The 14,379-nt window shown below is 41.6% G+C and overlaps 1 protein-coding gene across 1 annotated transcript in view; it reads left to right on the top strand.

The window, feature by feature from the left end:
• The first annotated feature begins 538 nt into the window (after window positions 1-538).
• The window catches only part of ANGEL1 (angel homolog 1), a 112,542-nt gene continuing 98,701 nt past the window's right edge, over window positions 539-14,379 (top strand). Inside the window, exons 1-2 of the mRNA XM_072623166.1 lie at window positions 539-774; window positions 1,441-1,484. The gene's annotated coding sequence lies outside the window, so the exon portion shown is untranslated. The remainder of the gene's footprint in view (window positions 775-1,440; window positions 1,485-14,379) is intronic.

The raw sequence follows: 14,379 nt of genomic DNA, 5'->3' as shown, positions 1-14,379 counted from the left end.
TTGACCAGCTTGCTAGAATAATTGTTAACTCATTTTATTGAAAAGAAACTGAGACTCAGAGAAGTGACTTGCTGAAATTCACACAGACTTTGACTCCAAATCCATTCCTTTTTCCTTCATGTCACTCTGATGTGCTCTTTGTGGGTTAGTACAATGCATAGTGTGTGTGTGTTTGTTGGGGGAGGGTATGAAATTAACAACAGCAAATGTTATGAAAAAGTCTGCTTGATTCTTTCATGGGCTGAGTTGTGGAGGGAGTGAGATACACAGACACAAAGTAGCCTATTGCTTTCTTCTCAAGGTTCTTGCAAGGTTCTCCCATCCACCCTGGCCCCAGTTTTAAGTCTTGTCCTTGGAAGTTGCCCACTGCTTCAGTGTATCGTATTGACTAGCCCACAACTTGTTACATGAACTTAGATGAAATTTCTCCCTCTCTCCCCCCACCAAGATAAATAAAACCATCTATGTAATCTGGCTTTCAAGCCTGGAATACTTTGCCTAAGTCTTTCTTAATTGGTGGTGAGAATGAGGATGACTCAATGCATCAAGTCTGTGTGAGGGTGGAGTTGGTGGGAGAACTCTGGAGGAGAGAGACATTCTTTATTCTTCTTTTGAAAGGACACACATGATTCCAGATTTCCTTCAGGACTGACTCCAGTGAGGAAAAAGAAAAAAAAGTCTTTGGAAGTGGCAAACATGTAAGGGATGTTGATGCCTTGACATGTCCCTGATTTCCAGCCTGCCTCCCTAGAGACCTTGGGAATTTCTCTTTTGGTGAGATTGAAGTCTCTCTTGGCTGAGTGAGAGCTCCTCTTGCTCTCATCTACAGAACTCATTAACTCATATCTTTTCTGGTATATTCTAATCTGCAGCATTTCTTCAATTTCTGTTTATCTGCTTTGGTAAATGGGTTAACCCACTATTAGCTATTTGTGATAGCCTTTTTTTATAACTAGTCTTTGGTGAGAAAGAGCCAAGCCAGTGAGTATAAATTTGGGCTACTCTCTCCCTTTATGGTATAGTGGCCACAAAAGTATCTTGAACTTAAAATAGTGTCTTTAGAGTAGCAATTTTTAGGGAAGCAGTTGAATATTGTTCTAGTATGGCAAGGCAAGCATCTTTCTTAGAGGAGAACCAGCCTTTTCATCTCTTTTACTCCCCTCAAGACAAGAATCATAGTCTTTCTTGGAGAGGGTTGGGCAAGATTTCCTAGATATTTATGCTTGCCAACCCCTCAGGCCACTTGTTTATATATTTAGACATCCCACATAGATATACATGGGCAACACACACCTTACCACCTTACCTCTATATCTAACATTCCTTGAAAAGAGCAAGGGTTGGAACTCACTTGGGGTCACTATATGGTCCCTAGACAAAGATATTGCTGCAGAAACTTGAGAGAAGAGATTCTAAAGGGCATTTGGCATCTCTTTGCAGGGGAAAAAAGGGAAAGAGGACAGAGGACAGAAAGAACTGGAGAGGTAAGGACAGCTTGGCTTTGGGGACAGAGGGAAGATAACATTTATTATTCAAAATAAACAAGAGTCTGGGGTGGGGGTGGAGAGAATGAATGTGGAATCTTGTTAATGATTCCTGATCACAGACACTGGGGAGCCACTACTTAAAAATTTTAATCCAAAGTGATCCTGGGGAAAATCAAAGAACATAGTGTGTTGTAGTTACAAGAATATAGGATTTGGCTTCAAATCCTAGTCATGATACAACCTGTGTGACATCAGAAAAAAATTGCTTAATGCTCTTGTCCTCACTTTTTTCATCTGTAGAATGAACGAGTTTATAGATGAAGAATAGAAAAGATCTTAGAAATCTCAGTCCAACCCTCTCATTTTATAGATGAAGAAAGTGTGGTCAAGCACAAGATCACATATAAATAAAATGAAATGAAATTAAAAATAAATAAAAATAAAATAGAAGCAGGATTTGAATCAGAATCCTTTGACTTTGGAATCAATTAATGATTGTTTCACTGTCACAATGACTGAGATTGTGCTAAGGCCTTTCTATGGTAGGACTTGTAGAACTAAGGGTTAGTTTTTGCTGTGACAGCTTTGCCTACCTTGTGGAGTAGGCAGCCTGAAGGAAGAGTTTTCAAAGAGAGGAATTCTTAAATCATTTTCTTAATTTGGATAGTGCCATCTTGATTTCTAGGTCTAAGCCTCTTTCCACCATATTTTCCCCAACAAATAGTTACAGAACCATGGAATTCCACACCCAGTGCTTACATAGGAGCAGAGAGAGAAGAAGTGGGTTCTGATCCAGGAGCTGTCTACTATCTGAATGTATGTTTTTAATATTTTTGAACATCAAGATGTTTCTGTGAACTTGTAAGTAGGGAGAGGTATGGGAGGAGAATTTCAGCAACTTTTTCAGTGCTCTTTTCACTCTGAGAGCTTTGGTATACCCTCAGATAATCTTTCTGGTCTTTCCTTTTAATATACCAGTTTTCCATATGTCCATATGAGTTTCCATATATCTACCTACCAGAGTCCATTGATGAGAGGCTTTGAAATCTTAGATGAGTGTCTTTTTTTTTTTTTGAGGTGTTTAAGGAAAGAAGACCATACAGCTTAACTGGAGACAGCTGAGGAAATAAGAGGCAAGGAAAAGCATAGAAGGGTACCAGGGCAGCCCAATATAGTTCTCATACTGAGGCCATGACTGACACCTCCAAAATAGGAGACTGTCAACTCTGACATACTAGGGACAGGACTACTACTCCCAAAATAGGGATAGGACTCCAAAGCAGGAGGATATTGACTTTGCCACGCTGGAGACAGAACTTCCCACTCCCAAGAGAGGAAAGAGTCAGGAAAGAGATTCATATCCAACAATATTATTTGAAAACCTCTAGCCCGATAGTTTTCAGGTCTTGGTAGAATACAGTAGTCTAGGATTCTTGAGTCTCTGCTGCCTCAAGACAGCTCACCCATCTAGGGGTAGGATCTTGTCACAGCAGCTCCCAAATCAGAGCTGCATAGGCATTTTGTAGGGATGGAAGGGGTCCTATTTGACCCTTCCTTGTGTCTGGTTGGCTTCCAAACTTTTGGTGGAACTGCCTTGGCAGAGAGGCACCCATCAGCTAGAAAACTACAAGTTTCAAATCTGGAAGGTTGCAGAAAAAATCCAAATATTGTGGGAGTGGGGATAGAAAAGCAATAGGATTAAGGAAGCATCCAGAAGGAGGTGGAATATGGAATAACAGCAACAACTAGTATTTAAATAACCTTTAAGATTTGCAAAAGCACTTTACAAATATCTCATCTTATCCTCACAACAACCCTGAAAATTAGGTACTATTATCGCTCCATTTTACAGATGAAGAATGGAAGTTAGGTACTATTATTGTTTCATTTTACCGATGAAGAAACTGAGGCAGGTGATTGTTAAGTGACTGTAGAATAGAAGACCAGGCCAGTGAAACCAGAATTCTGTCTGAACATAATTTGTATACCCCCAGTTTCTGGACTGATTCCAAATGATCCTTTTCCTATGTTGGTATGGGCTTGGATTCCTGGGCACCTCTTTTTTATTCCCTCTAAGGCTGAACTGCTTTCTTTTCATTGCATTGTGTGCTATTCTCCAGGGCCCTGTGGGTCTCCTAGAGTCTAACAGGAAGCCTCTAGGTTGGGAGAGGTGACAGAAGAATCACAGTTGTCTCGTCTAAAGCTAGTGCCAACATCTTTGCAGGAACATAGTCTGCTCCACAGCTAATAAGTGACCACCACCTACTGGATGCACCAATGCCAGAGATGCTGTCTCCATGGCAACTGGTACCTTTTTCTCATATGCTTCCTCCGTTTTTCTTTTCCGAAGCCTAGTGTTAAAGGAACAGAAACACTGAATCTGGACTTTGGAGTGGCAGGTTTCCCTCCCCCAAGCTGGTGCCAGCAAGAAAGAGACAATACCACACCCAGGGTATGTTTCAAATTGAATTCACTACCAAACAGACTGAGAAAGAGATTAGACTATAAAATGACTGGAGCTCCAGTCTCTTATGACTCTTTAGAAAAGTCCGTCTTTTCTAACACCTTTGTACTAGTCACTGCTTGGGAGTGACAGGTTGTCAGAGCCTGGGAAATGATGTGGGTGAGAGAAAGAAGCAGACCAACAGTCAGATCTAAAGTCATAGGCACGTATGTGCGTACATGGGTGTGTGTGCCCTCCTGCGTGTGTGTGTGTGCGTGTGTGTATTCTTATGCAATTAGAGTGGATTTACAAAGTGTTAGGAGTTGACTCTCCTCATTAAGGTTTCTATATCTGAGTAGTGCTGGATTTGGGCAAGAGGCTGGGAGAACATTAAACAATGAAAGGATCGAAGACTATGATATTGGTGGGAAAAGGAGAAATTCAGGGAACAATTAATTCATTCATGCGTTCATTTATTCAGTGCCTACTGGGTACAGAATATTGGAAATAGGGTTTAGCGTAAGTCACTGTCCCTGCCTTCATGATCTAATAGGTGAATAAGACACAAAACAGATGATGGGAAGCCCTTCAGTGGGGTTGATAGAGCACTGGACTTGGGATCTGGAAACCTGGTGGAGTCAGCTCCCTCCAGAAACGGGGAGGCTTGGAAGAGGAGAGGGTTTGGAGACAGAGAAAAGATAATGAGTTCCAGTCAGGTGCAACAATAGATTGAGTATGCGATTTGGAGTCAGGAAGACCTGATTGTCAATCCGGCCTCAGACCCTTACTAACTGTGTGACCCTGGACAAGCCACTTCTAGCCTCAGTTTCATCATCTGTAAAATGATAACAATAGCAGCTACTTCACAGGGTTGCCGTAAGGAAAAAAGAGATAATGTGTGTGTATATATATATATATGTTAGATTATATTATATGTAATTTTATATATATTAAATTACATATATAATCTGAAGTACTTTGTAAACCTTGAAACACTATGTAAACGCTGTTATCATTATCATTGCTTTGCAAACACTAAAGTCCTATATTTGTTGTTGTTCAGTCATGTCTGTCTTTTCCTGACCCCACTGGGGTTTTCTTGGCAAAGAAATTAGAGTGGTTTGCCATTTCCTTATCTTGCTCATTTTACAGATGAGGAAACTGAGGTAAATAGGGTTAAGTGACTTGCCCAAGGTCACCCAAATAGTGAGGGTCTGAGGTCTTCCTGACTCCAGGCTCAGCACTCACCTAGCTAGCTATATAAATGTTAGCTATTATGATTAAATTTAAGGGATTTTAAAAATTCAAATTCAAAACAAATGTTTTGCAAGGTTGAAAGGGCAAAGTTGTTATTGACAGATGTGACTAAGGAAGGCTTCGTGGAGAAGCTGACATTTGAATTGGGCTTTAAAGAATGGATAGGACTTTGACACATAAAGAATGGGAAGTTACGTGATGCATGTAGCTTGGGGGACATAGGGAAGTGGATCAGTGTGGCTGTTAAGTAAAATGGCATGGATGGGAATAATGTGAAATAAGTCCAGAAATGAAGGGTAGCATCAGGTTTTGGAAGGCCTTGAATGTCAGGTAAAGGAGAATAGACTTTACTTGGTAGGCAAGAAAGAGAAATTGAAGATTTTTGGACACAAGAATGATATAACCAGAAATGGTAAGGTTCAAAACAGATGCTTTTATTTATTTATTTTTGCCTATTTTAAATGATCTATTACTTGGCTATTTTAAATATTTATTTATTTAGCCAGGAATCCTTGCTGCTAAAATCCTTCAGTGGTTCCATTTTACCTACAGAATAAAGTAGCAGAATCACTGTAGAGCCAATATGTTGCTGTTTTTCAGTCATTTCAGTCATGTCCAACTCTTTGTGCCCCCATTTTGGGGTTTTCTTGGCAAAGATACTGGAGTAGTTTGCCATTTCTTTCTCCAGCTCAATTTCCAGATGAGGAAACTGAGGCAAACAGGGTTAAGTAAGAGTTAACTTGCCTAGGGTTAACCCAGCTATTAAGTGTTTGAGGCTCGGATTTGAACTCAAGATGAGTCTTTCTGATTCTAAGTCCAAGCTCTATCCATTGTGCCACCTAGCTGCCCAATGGAGAAATACAACATATAAAAAGGAGTTTAGAGTGGATGAAGGAGTAGCGAGGAAAAACATCAAGAATAGAGCCAGAAGAGTAAAGAAAGAGTGATTTTGGTTGGCTTGGGTTCCAGAAATAATTGTCTGGTTAGAGGGAGGAACTGCCAAGGCAGTGCGATCTTCCAGGGTAAGAAGGCTGTTGAGATACCCAACTTTTCTTAGTGCCCTATTTGGGCAAGAAAAGTCAGTCTTTTCTATATGTTAAGGACTACTTGTGGCATCTATATGTTAAGGACTACTTGTTGAGTCCAGTTATTCAACCAGTTCTGAATTTACCTAACTGTTCTCTGATCTTAGTCCAATTCTTTTTGAGAAGTTGGAAGGGGCTGGATACAAAAGATATTACAGATGTAAACAGGGCAAGATTGGATGCGTGAGGTCAGAGAGAATGAAGAGATGAGGACAGTATTGAGATTACAAATCTAGGAGATCTGAAAAATGGTGATGACTGTTCTCTTTCCTCCTTTCTACCAGTCTATTATTATGTAATCATAACAGGCTATGACTGGGACCCCTCCTCATGCGTGTTCCCTTGCTCCCATTCTTTCTCATCTTCTCCAGGATATTGTTCCCTTTATCATTATCTCCTCCAATCTTCAATCTCTTCTTATCCACTCATTCCTTCTTTCCTTCCTTCCTTCAAATATGTCCAAGTTTCATTCTTAAAAAAGAGTCTAAACTACATACTTCTGTCCCCTCAAGCTATTATCCCATATCTCTTCGCCCCTTTCCTGCCGCCCTTCTTAAAAAAGTTATCAACCCTTTCTCTCTTCTCACTTCACAGTCCTATGCAATCTGCTTTTCAACCTCATCTCTTAATTGAAGTTGCTCTTTCCAAAGAACTCTTAATTGCCAATTCTGATCCATCTTTTCTCAGTCTTTATTCTTTTAGACTTCTCTGCTACATTTAATACTGTTGAACACTGTTTCCTCCTGGATATCCTCCTTACTGGGTTTTCATGAAAATACTCTCTCTTGATTTTCTTCCTACCAATCTGACAACTCCTTCTCAACTTCATTTGCTGGCTCATCAGGAACCTCACTGCTTCAATCATGAGGGTTAACAGAAGGCTCTGTCTCCAACTTTTTTGTTTCTCTCTTTCGGTGACCTCAATGGCTCCCATGGATTTATCAATCATCTCTCTTTATTTAGACAACTCACACGTCTACATATCCAGTTCACTACTCTCTCCTGAACTCTGGTCCTGCAGTAGCATCTGCCTATTGGTAATTTCAAACCAGATGTCCTAGAAACATCTCAAACTCAATATGTCCAAAATAATAATAGCTAACATTTACGTAACACTTTAAGTTGTATTGTTGCTTAATCATTTCAGTTGTGTCTAACTCTTTGTAAACCCATTTGTAGTTTTCTTGGCCAAAGATACTAGAGCTGTTTGCCATTTCCTTCTCCAGCTCATTTTACAGATGAGGAAACTGAAGCCAACAGGGTTAAGTGACTTACCCAAGGTCACACAGCTAGTAAGTATCTGAGACCAGATTTGAACTTGGGAAGATGTCTTCCTGGTGATTTATCCACTTCTCTGCCTAGCTGCCCACTTTAAGGTTTACAAAGTGCTATACACACATATATACACATATGTATATTGTACTGTATGTATACACACATGTATACACATACACATGCATGCATATATTGTACATGTATGTGTATATATGCATACATAGGTATGTACACATACATACATATATGTGTATATGTGCGTGTGTGTATATATGTAAAATCTCCTTTGATCCTGACAACAACCCTAAAAGTGTTATTCTTATCCCCATTTTACAGACAAGGAAACTGAAGTTTTGATAGGTGAAGTTATTTGCCCAGAGTCATACAGCTCAGAAGGATCTGAGACAGGATTGGAACTCAGGTCTTCTTAACTCCCTTGCACTTGATCCATTGTGTCACCTATTTAAAATTCATTATCTTTCCCCCCAAACCCGACCCTCTTCTGAATTTATCTATTCCTGTATGGAGTTCTACCATATTTTGAGTCTCCCAGATTATCAACCTCAGCATTATCTTGAATTTTTTTCTTTTCTATGACTCCACTTACCTCATTAGTTAAAAATCTTGCTGTTCCTACTTCCACAGCATCTCATGTATCTGACCCCTTCTCCCTGCTCATACAACTCAGTTCAGACCTAGAGTATCACAGCGGCTTCTGAATTGGGCATCCTGTCTCTAGTGTCTCCCAATTCTAATTCAACCTCCACAGAGCTGAAAAGCGATTTTCTTGAAGCAACAGATCTGACCATATCATTCTACTGTTAAATAAACTCTGTGGTTCTCTTTTTTTCCTCTGGGATAAAATATACAAATGAAATAATATGTAAAATGCTTTTCAAACTTCAAAGTCTTATATAAATGTCAGCTAAATATTAACTATTATTATAAATTCCCCTCTGGCTTTTAAAGCCATTACTCAATCTGGCTTCAATCTATGTTTCTAACCTGGTTGGTCATTGCTTCTTTTCTTGTAAGCTAAGAGACTGCCAAAATTTTCTGTTTTTTTCCCCCCCACATATGGTACTTTGTCTTTTGCCTCCATCTTTTGTGCTGGCTGTCCACCACGATTGGAATCCATACCCTCCTCATCTCTGTCTCATAAAATCCCCCATTTCTTTTAAGAGGCAACTGAAGCACTGTCTTTTATATAGAGACTAAATGGGAGATAATCTGAAAGGGAAAGGCATTAGCAGGTTGGGGGTTGGAGGAGGGACAACCAGGAGAGATGCAGAAAATGCAGACAGAAGTTGGGCTTAGAGCTGAGTTTTGAAGGAATTCTGGGAAACTAAGAGGTAGCGCATTCCAGGCATGGGGGCATCCAGGGTAAAGGTACAGAGATGGAAGATGGAAAATCACATTGAGTAAACAGTAAGTATTCCAGTGTGGGTATGCCATTTAAAGAGAGGAAAAATATAAGAAGACAGAATAACCACAGAGTAGTTTTTGAGGAACGTAAGTTGAATTAATGCTGAACGAAGTTGGATTCTTCAGATATAAGAGTTAGTACAGGGGCAGCTAGGTTTCGCAGTGGATAGAAAGCTGGCCCTGGAGTCAGGAAGCCTCATCTTTGTGAGTTCAAATCCAGCCTCAGACACATAGTAGCTGTGTGACCCTGGGATGTCACTTAGCTCTGTTTGCCTCAGTTTCTTCATCTGTAAAATGAGCTGGAGAAGGAAATGGCAAAACACTCTGGTATCTTTGTCAAAAAAACCCCAAATGGGGTCACAAAGGAGTTAGGTATGACTAGATAAAAAGGGTTAGTATGATAATAGCCATATTGGATAAGCTTCTTGTACTTAGCAGACATGGAAAAATGGAATTTGAATGACTAGGATTTTAAGACATACAAATAGAATTCTTTGAGACAGTGGCAAGTCTGGAGTTAAAGGAAGTGATGGGACTGTTTTTAATTTTCCTCTGAGAGACTGGGGGGGAGGAGGTGTTGGGGGTATTGGTGGGAAGAACTCAAAAGGAATTCTCATTTAGTCATTTAGAATGTTTAGAATTCAATGAAGGAAGATTGTGTGTTCTGCTCTCTGAGGAGGCCGGAATGATGAGGGTAACAGTTCATATAAAGACATTTCTTAGAAAAATGAGTGGGATGGCTGTGGATCAGACCACCTAAAAAGTAGAGGGCAGGACAAGGGAAGAAAATGGATGATTTCTTGCTTCCCTCCGCTCCCCCACTCCCTTTCCCCATGGCTGACTCTGGCCTTGCCTAATTTGCACCAGGTTTGTACTTGTTTGTCCTGTGAATCTACTAAGGTACCTATAGATTCTGGCTCAGGCTACTCTAGAAAACTGGTTTTAAAAAATCCACTGGCATTTAGAAGTTTTCAAGGCAATGATAGTGGGAGCAAATAGAGTAAGAAAGGGATGTGGAGGGCAATTTTTCAGATACACCTCCATCTAGCCCTCATCTCATTCCTTTATGATATCTCATTTTCCAAAAATCACATCCACCCTCACCATTCTGGGATGTCTGTCTCTGAAAGTTCCACACCTAGATTTTGTGCCCACAAGATACCTTGGTAATTTTTCTGTATTGCAACGGTGTAATAACCTGATTTTTTTCCTGTCTAGGAGGAGTAGGAGGGAGTATCAACTACTTACAGGACCTAGAGGTAGAAGGGATTTGAGAGGCCATCTAGTTCAATCTTCTAATCTTATGGATGAGGGAACTGAGCTCCAGGGAGCTTAAAGGACTTGCCCAAGGTCACATAGGTAACAAGCTTTAGAGGAGAGATTTGAATCAGGTCCTCTGACTCTGGAACCAATGTACTTTATACCTCAGTTTCTCTAACTGTAAAATGAGTTTTTGGGTTTTTGTGAGAATTTGCACTTAGCACAATGCTTAGCATATTTGATTCTCCTTCCCTTCCCTTCCCTTCCCTTCCCTTCCCTTCCCTTCCCTTCTCTTCCCTTCCCTTCCCTTCCCATCCCTTCCCTTCCCTTTCCTTCCCTTCCTTTCCCTTCCCTTCCCATCCCTTCTCTTCCCTTCCCTTCCCTTCCCTTCCCTTCCCTTCCCATCTCTTCCCTTCCCTTCCTTTCCCTTCCCTTCCCATCCCTTCCCTTCCCTTCCCTTCCCTTCCCTTCCCTTCCCTTCCCTTCCCTTCCCTTCCCTTCCCTTCCCTTCCCTTCCCTTCCCTTCCCTTCCCTTCCCTTCCCTTCCCTTTCCTTCCTTCCTTCCTTCCTTCCTTCCTTCCTTCCTTCCTTCCTTCCTTCCTTCCTTCCTTCCTTCCTTCCTTCCTCTTCCCCCTCCCCTCTCCCTCCCTTCCTTTCTCCGTCCTTCCCTCCCTCCTTCTTTACCAAGCTACTATCTGCTTGGCATCACTATATTTAGAGAGGATGTGGAATGGTAATAGAAAATTTGCAATTACTGTCATCATCATGGTTTACAAAGAGCAAAAGGCCATTGTTCCTTCATTATCTTGTAAGTACCATGAACAGTTAAATGCCTCTTGATTCTTCTCTACCCTACCTCTTGCAGTGCAGTCAGTGAGCAGAGGGAGGGGAAAGAGCAGTCGGGGTGTTGAGGGCTGACTGGGATGGTTGTTGGCAAACTGGGGATGTTTAAGATGAGAAAAGAAAACACCAGAGAACTGTCCCTAAGTGTTTGAAGAGGTATTGTGCAGAAAAGGGACAAGACCTGTTTTGCTTGGCTCCAGAGGGCAGAACTAACTAGAAATAATGGGCAGAAATTGAAGAAAGATTTCCATTGGATGAACAGAAATACTTCCTGACAATTTTTTTTGTCCCCTCAATCTGAGTTAGTGATTTCATCTGTAGAAAATAGGGATTCGTGACCTTTTATGTATCATGGACTACTCTGGAGGACTAGTTTTCATCCTATAGATGTCACCTGAGAATGGTATCTTTAAATACATTTTTAAAATACACAGAATTGCAAATTAAATATATTGAAATATGGTTATCAAAACATATATTTTTTTGAAAGTGTCCTGACCCTCAAGTTAAGGACTTCTGCTTTAGAGTACTCCTGGTATGAATATTCCCTCCACTGATGCAAATTTTCTCTCATCTCTAAACTTAAAGTCACATATAGGGGCAGCTAGGTAGCTTAGTGGAGAGAGCTCTGGCCTTGGAGTGAGGACAGCTTGAGTTTAAATGTAGACCCAGATACTTACTAACTGTGTGACCTGGGCAAGTCACTTCACCCTGTTTGCCTCAGCTTCCTCATGTACAAAATGAGCTGGAGAAGGAAATGCAAACTATTCCAGTATCTTTGCCAAGAAAACCCCAAATGGAGTCACAAAGAGTCAGACAGTCCTGAAAATGACTAAATAACAACAGAGTGTCATGAGCTGCCTCTAGAAGTAGTCAGTTCCCTGCTTCCTAGAGGTCATAGGATTTTTATTTAGAAAAAACCTTATTGATTATCTAGTCTGGTCACTTTATTTTACAGATGAGGAAAATGACATACAGTGATATTAAGTAATTTGCTCAAGGTCAAAAATTTCAGAGATGGGGATAAAAACAAAGGCAGCTAGAGGCTTGGTGGATAGAGCACTGGCCTGGAGTTAATTCAGGCTGCATTATCTGTTTTTTTTTTTCATTATTGGCATACAATATGAATAAGATGATGAGGATCAAAGGGAACACAGCCTTCCCCCTCTCCTCCCCCTCCTTCTTTCACTCCTTCTGTGGTGTCAGGGTACAAATGAAAGAGAAGTTGAATTTATTGAATTTGGTGACTTAGACAGCCAGCTGGAGGCTGCCAAGCTCTCTTAAATCCAACCTGCCTGATCCTTCCCGAGCTCTATCCATTTTATGAATCAAAGAAAGGCAAGCAACACTGACGTCCCACTCACTGGGTAATAGGCATGCCAATCAGGGAAGCAGCCAATAGTCTGTAGAAGGTAAAGATCAATGATAGGTCTGTTTAACTAGGAAGTAAGAGCCCTTCCTCCCCAGGAGGGTTTCGTCCCTAAAATCTAGTGTATTTAACTTGGGCGTCAGCCACCTCCTTGGTGTCGAAGGGGCAGAATATAGGGAAGGAAAATTAGCAATCTATGAGAAGGGAGGAAGGGAGAGAAAGAGCAGGGGTTAGGGGAAAGAGGTGTGTATGGTAGAGAATGGTAGGTAGAAGGTGACAACTATTATTTTCTCTGGTGTGACAGAGTCATAGCTGAGTCATCATTGCTAAGTCCTGAAGGGACTGAACACAGCTGTTTCAGGGGGCTGTTCTTGTTTAAGGGCTGAACACATGGGTGTGGTGAATCCAGCTTGTACCAGCGGAACAGAGTCAATTGTTAAATTTTCAGCTTGAGCATTCACACCTCAGAAACTGGCAAATGTTACAAAATTTGGGACTTGATTTATTGTTTTGTTGATTGTCAAGACTTAAAGTTTTGGAGAAAATGTTAATAATGCAAATTAAACTAAAAAGTGTGTTGTACTTACATTTTCCCCTTAGAAAGCTGGTTGTTAAACATTTACCAGTCTACCTTTGCCTAGGCATTAGGACTGGTCATGGATGAAATATTGAAATAGTGGAGCTTTCCTTCCCTGAATAAAAGAATCCCTGATTAAGAATGAGAGGACTTGGGTTTAAAACTTGTTTATTACCTTCGCAACCTTGGACAAGCTACCTCCTCTCTCAGCCCTCATTTTTCCCATCTATAAATGTGGGACTGTGGGACTGAATGATCATCCAGTAAGCTCAAAATCCTAGGTTCACTTTCTCTTCTTTTATTTTAAGAGGTGATACATGGTTTCCCTAAATTATTTCTCCCCTACCATCTAGTGGGGGTTCCGAGGTATAAAGTAATCTCTTTCAGGAGCCCCAAGGAACTAGGCTTGGAGGACATTTCTTACATATTAACAGGAGATTCTGAAAGCCCTCAAATCTTCAAGTCTCTGAGGAATAGATCTCTAATGGTTGAATTTCAGGTACAGTGACTGGTGAAGAATGAGATATTTGAGGGCAGTGTGGTCTGTTTGGGTCTTCAAATTCAGAATATGTTCAGCAAGCTACAGTAACAAGAAGAACAGACTTTAAGCCAGGAGACTTGGATTTTAAGTCCTTTTTTGCCATCAGTTTGCTATGTGACCTTGGGCAAAGCAGTTCTCTTTGGGTCTCAGATTTGTCTTCTGTAAAATGAGGGGGTTGAACGAATTTAAGGTTCTGCCAGCTCTGACAGCCTTCTTGGAGCAGGCCTGCTGGACAGAGCCTTTCTGTGCTGGAAGGCCCACGCAGCCAGCCTAAGAGCAGCTAAGAATCCCTTACTACCTCTGTCTGCTAGGCACGCAACATGCAATGCTCTGATCTGGCCCTGGGGCCTCCGCCCTGGCTCGTCTCATGAAAGGCCTGTGTGAAACTGGAGCTTAGGCGAGCCCTGGCCCTGGCCCTGGCCCCTCAGCCCCTCAGCCCCCCTCCCCAGCCTGCTCATTTCCCGGCATCTCCTTGCAGGGAGCTGGGCCCCTTGCCCTGCTCCAGACGGCCTCTGCCCTGGGCCAAGAGAAAGAGCAGCGGGGGAGGCAGCCGCTGGAATGGGTGCAGAGAGCTGGCCCCATGGAAGGGGGATGTGGGAACAAGACAGGAGCCAATGTTGGCCTCAGCCAAGGCAAACTGGCCCGAGCAGGAGAGGGAAAACAAAGCAAGACAAAAACCAAACATTCCTGGGGAATTTCTGAATTAAAAGCTGGAAACAGGAGGCCAGATTTAGTCTGGGGACTTGGAAGCCAGATCTTCAGCCAAAACCCTTTTACAGAGCCTGTCTCCGTGCTCTGAGGTCTGGGACTCCTCTCC

This window comes from Notamacropus eugenii, chromosome 7 (assembly GCF_028372415.1).
Source record: "Notamacropus eugenii isolate mMacEug1 chromosome 7, mMacEug1.pri_v2, whole genome shotgun sequence".
Taxonomy (NCBI): Eukaryota; Metazoa; Chordata; class Mammalia; order Diprotodontia; family Macropodidae; genus Notamacropus; species Notamacropus eugenii.
This window is presented reverse-complemented; position numbering and strand designations above follow the sequence as displayed.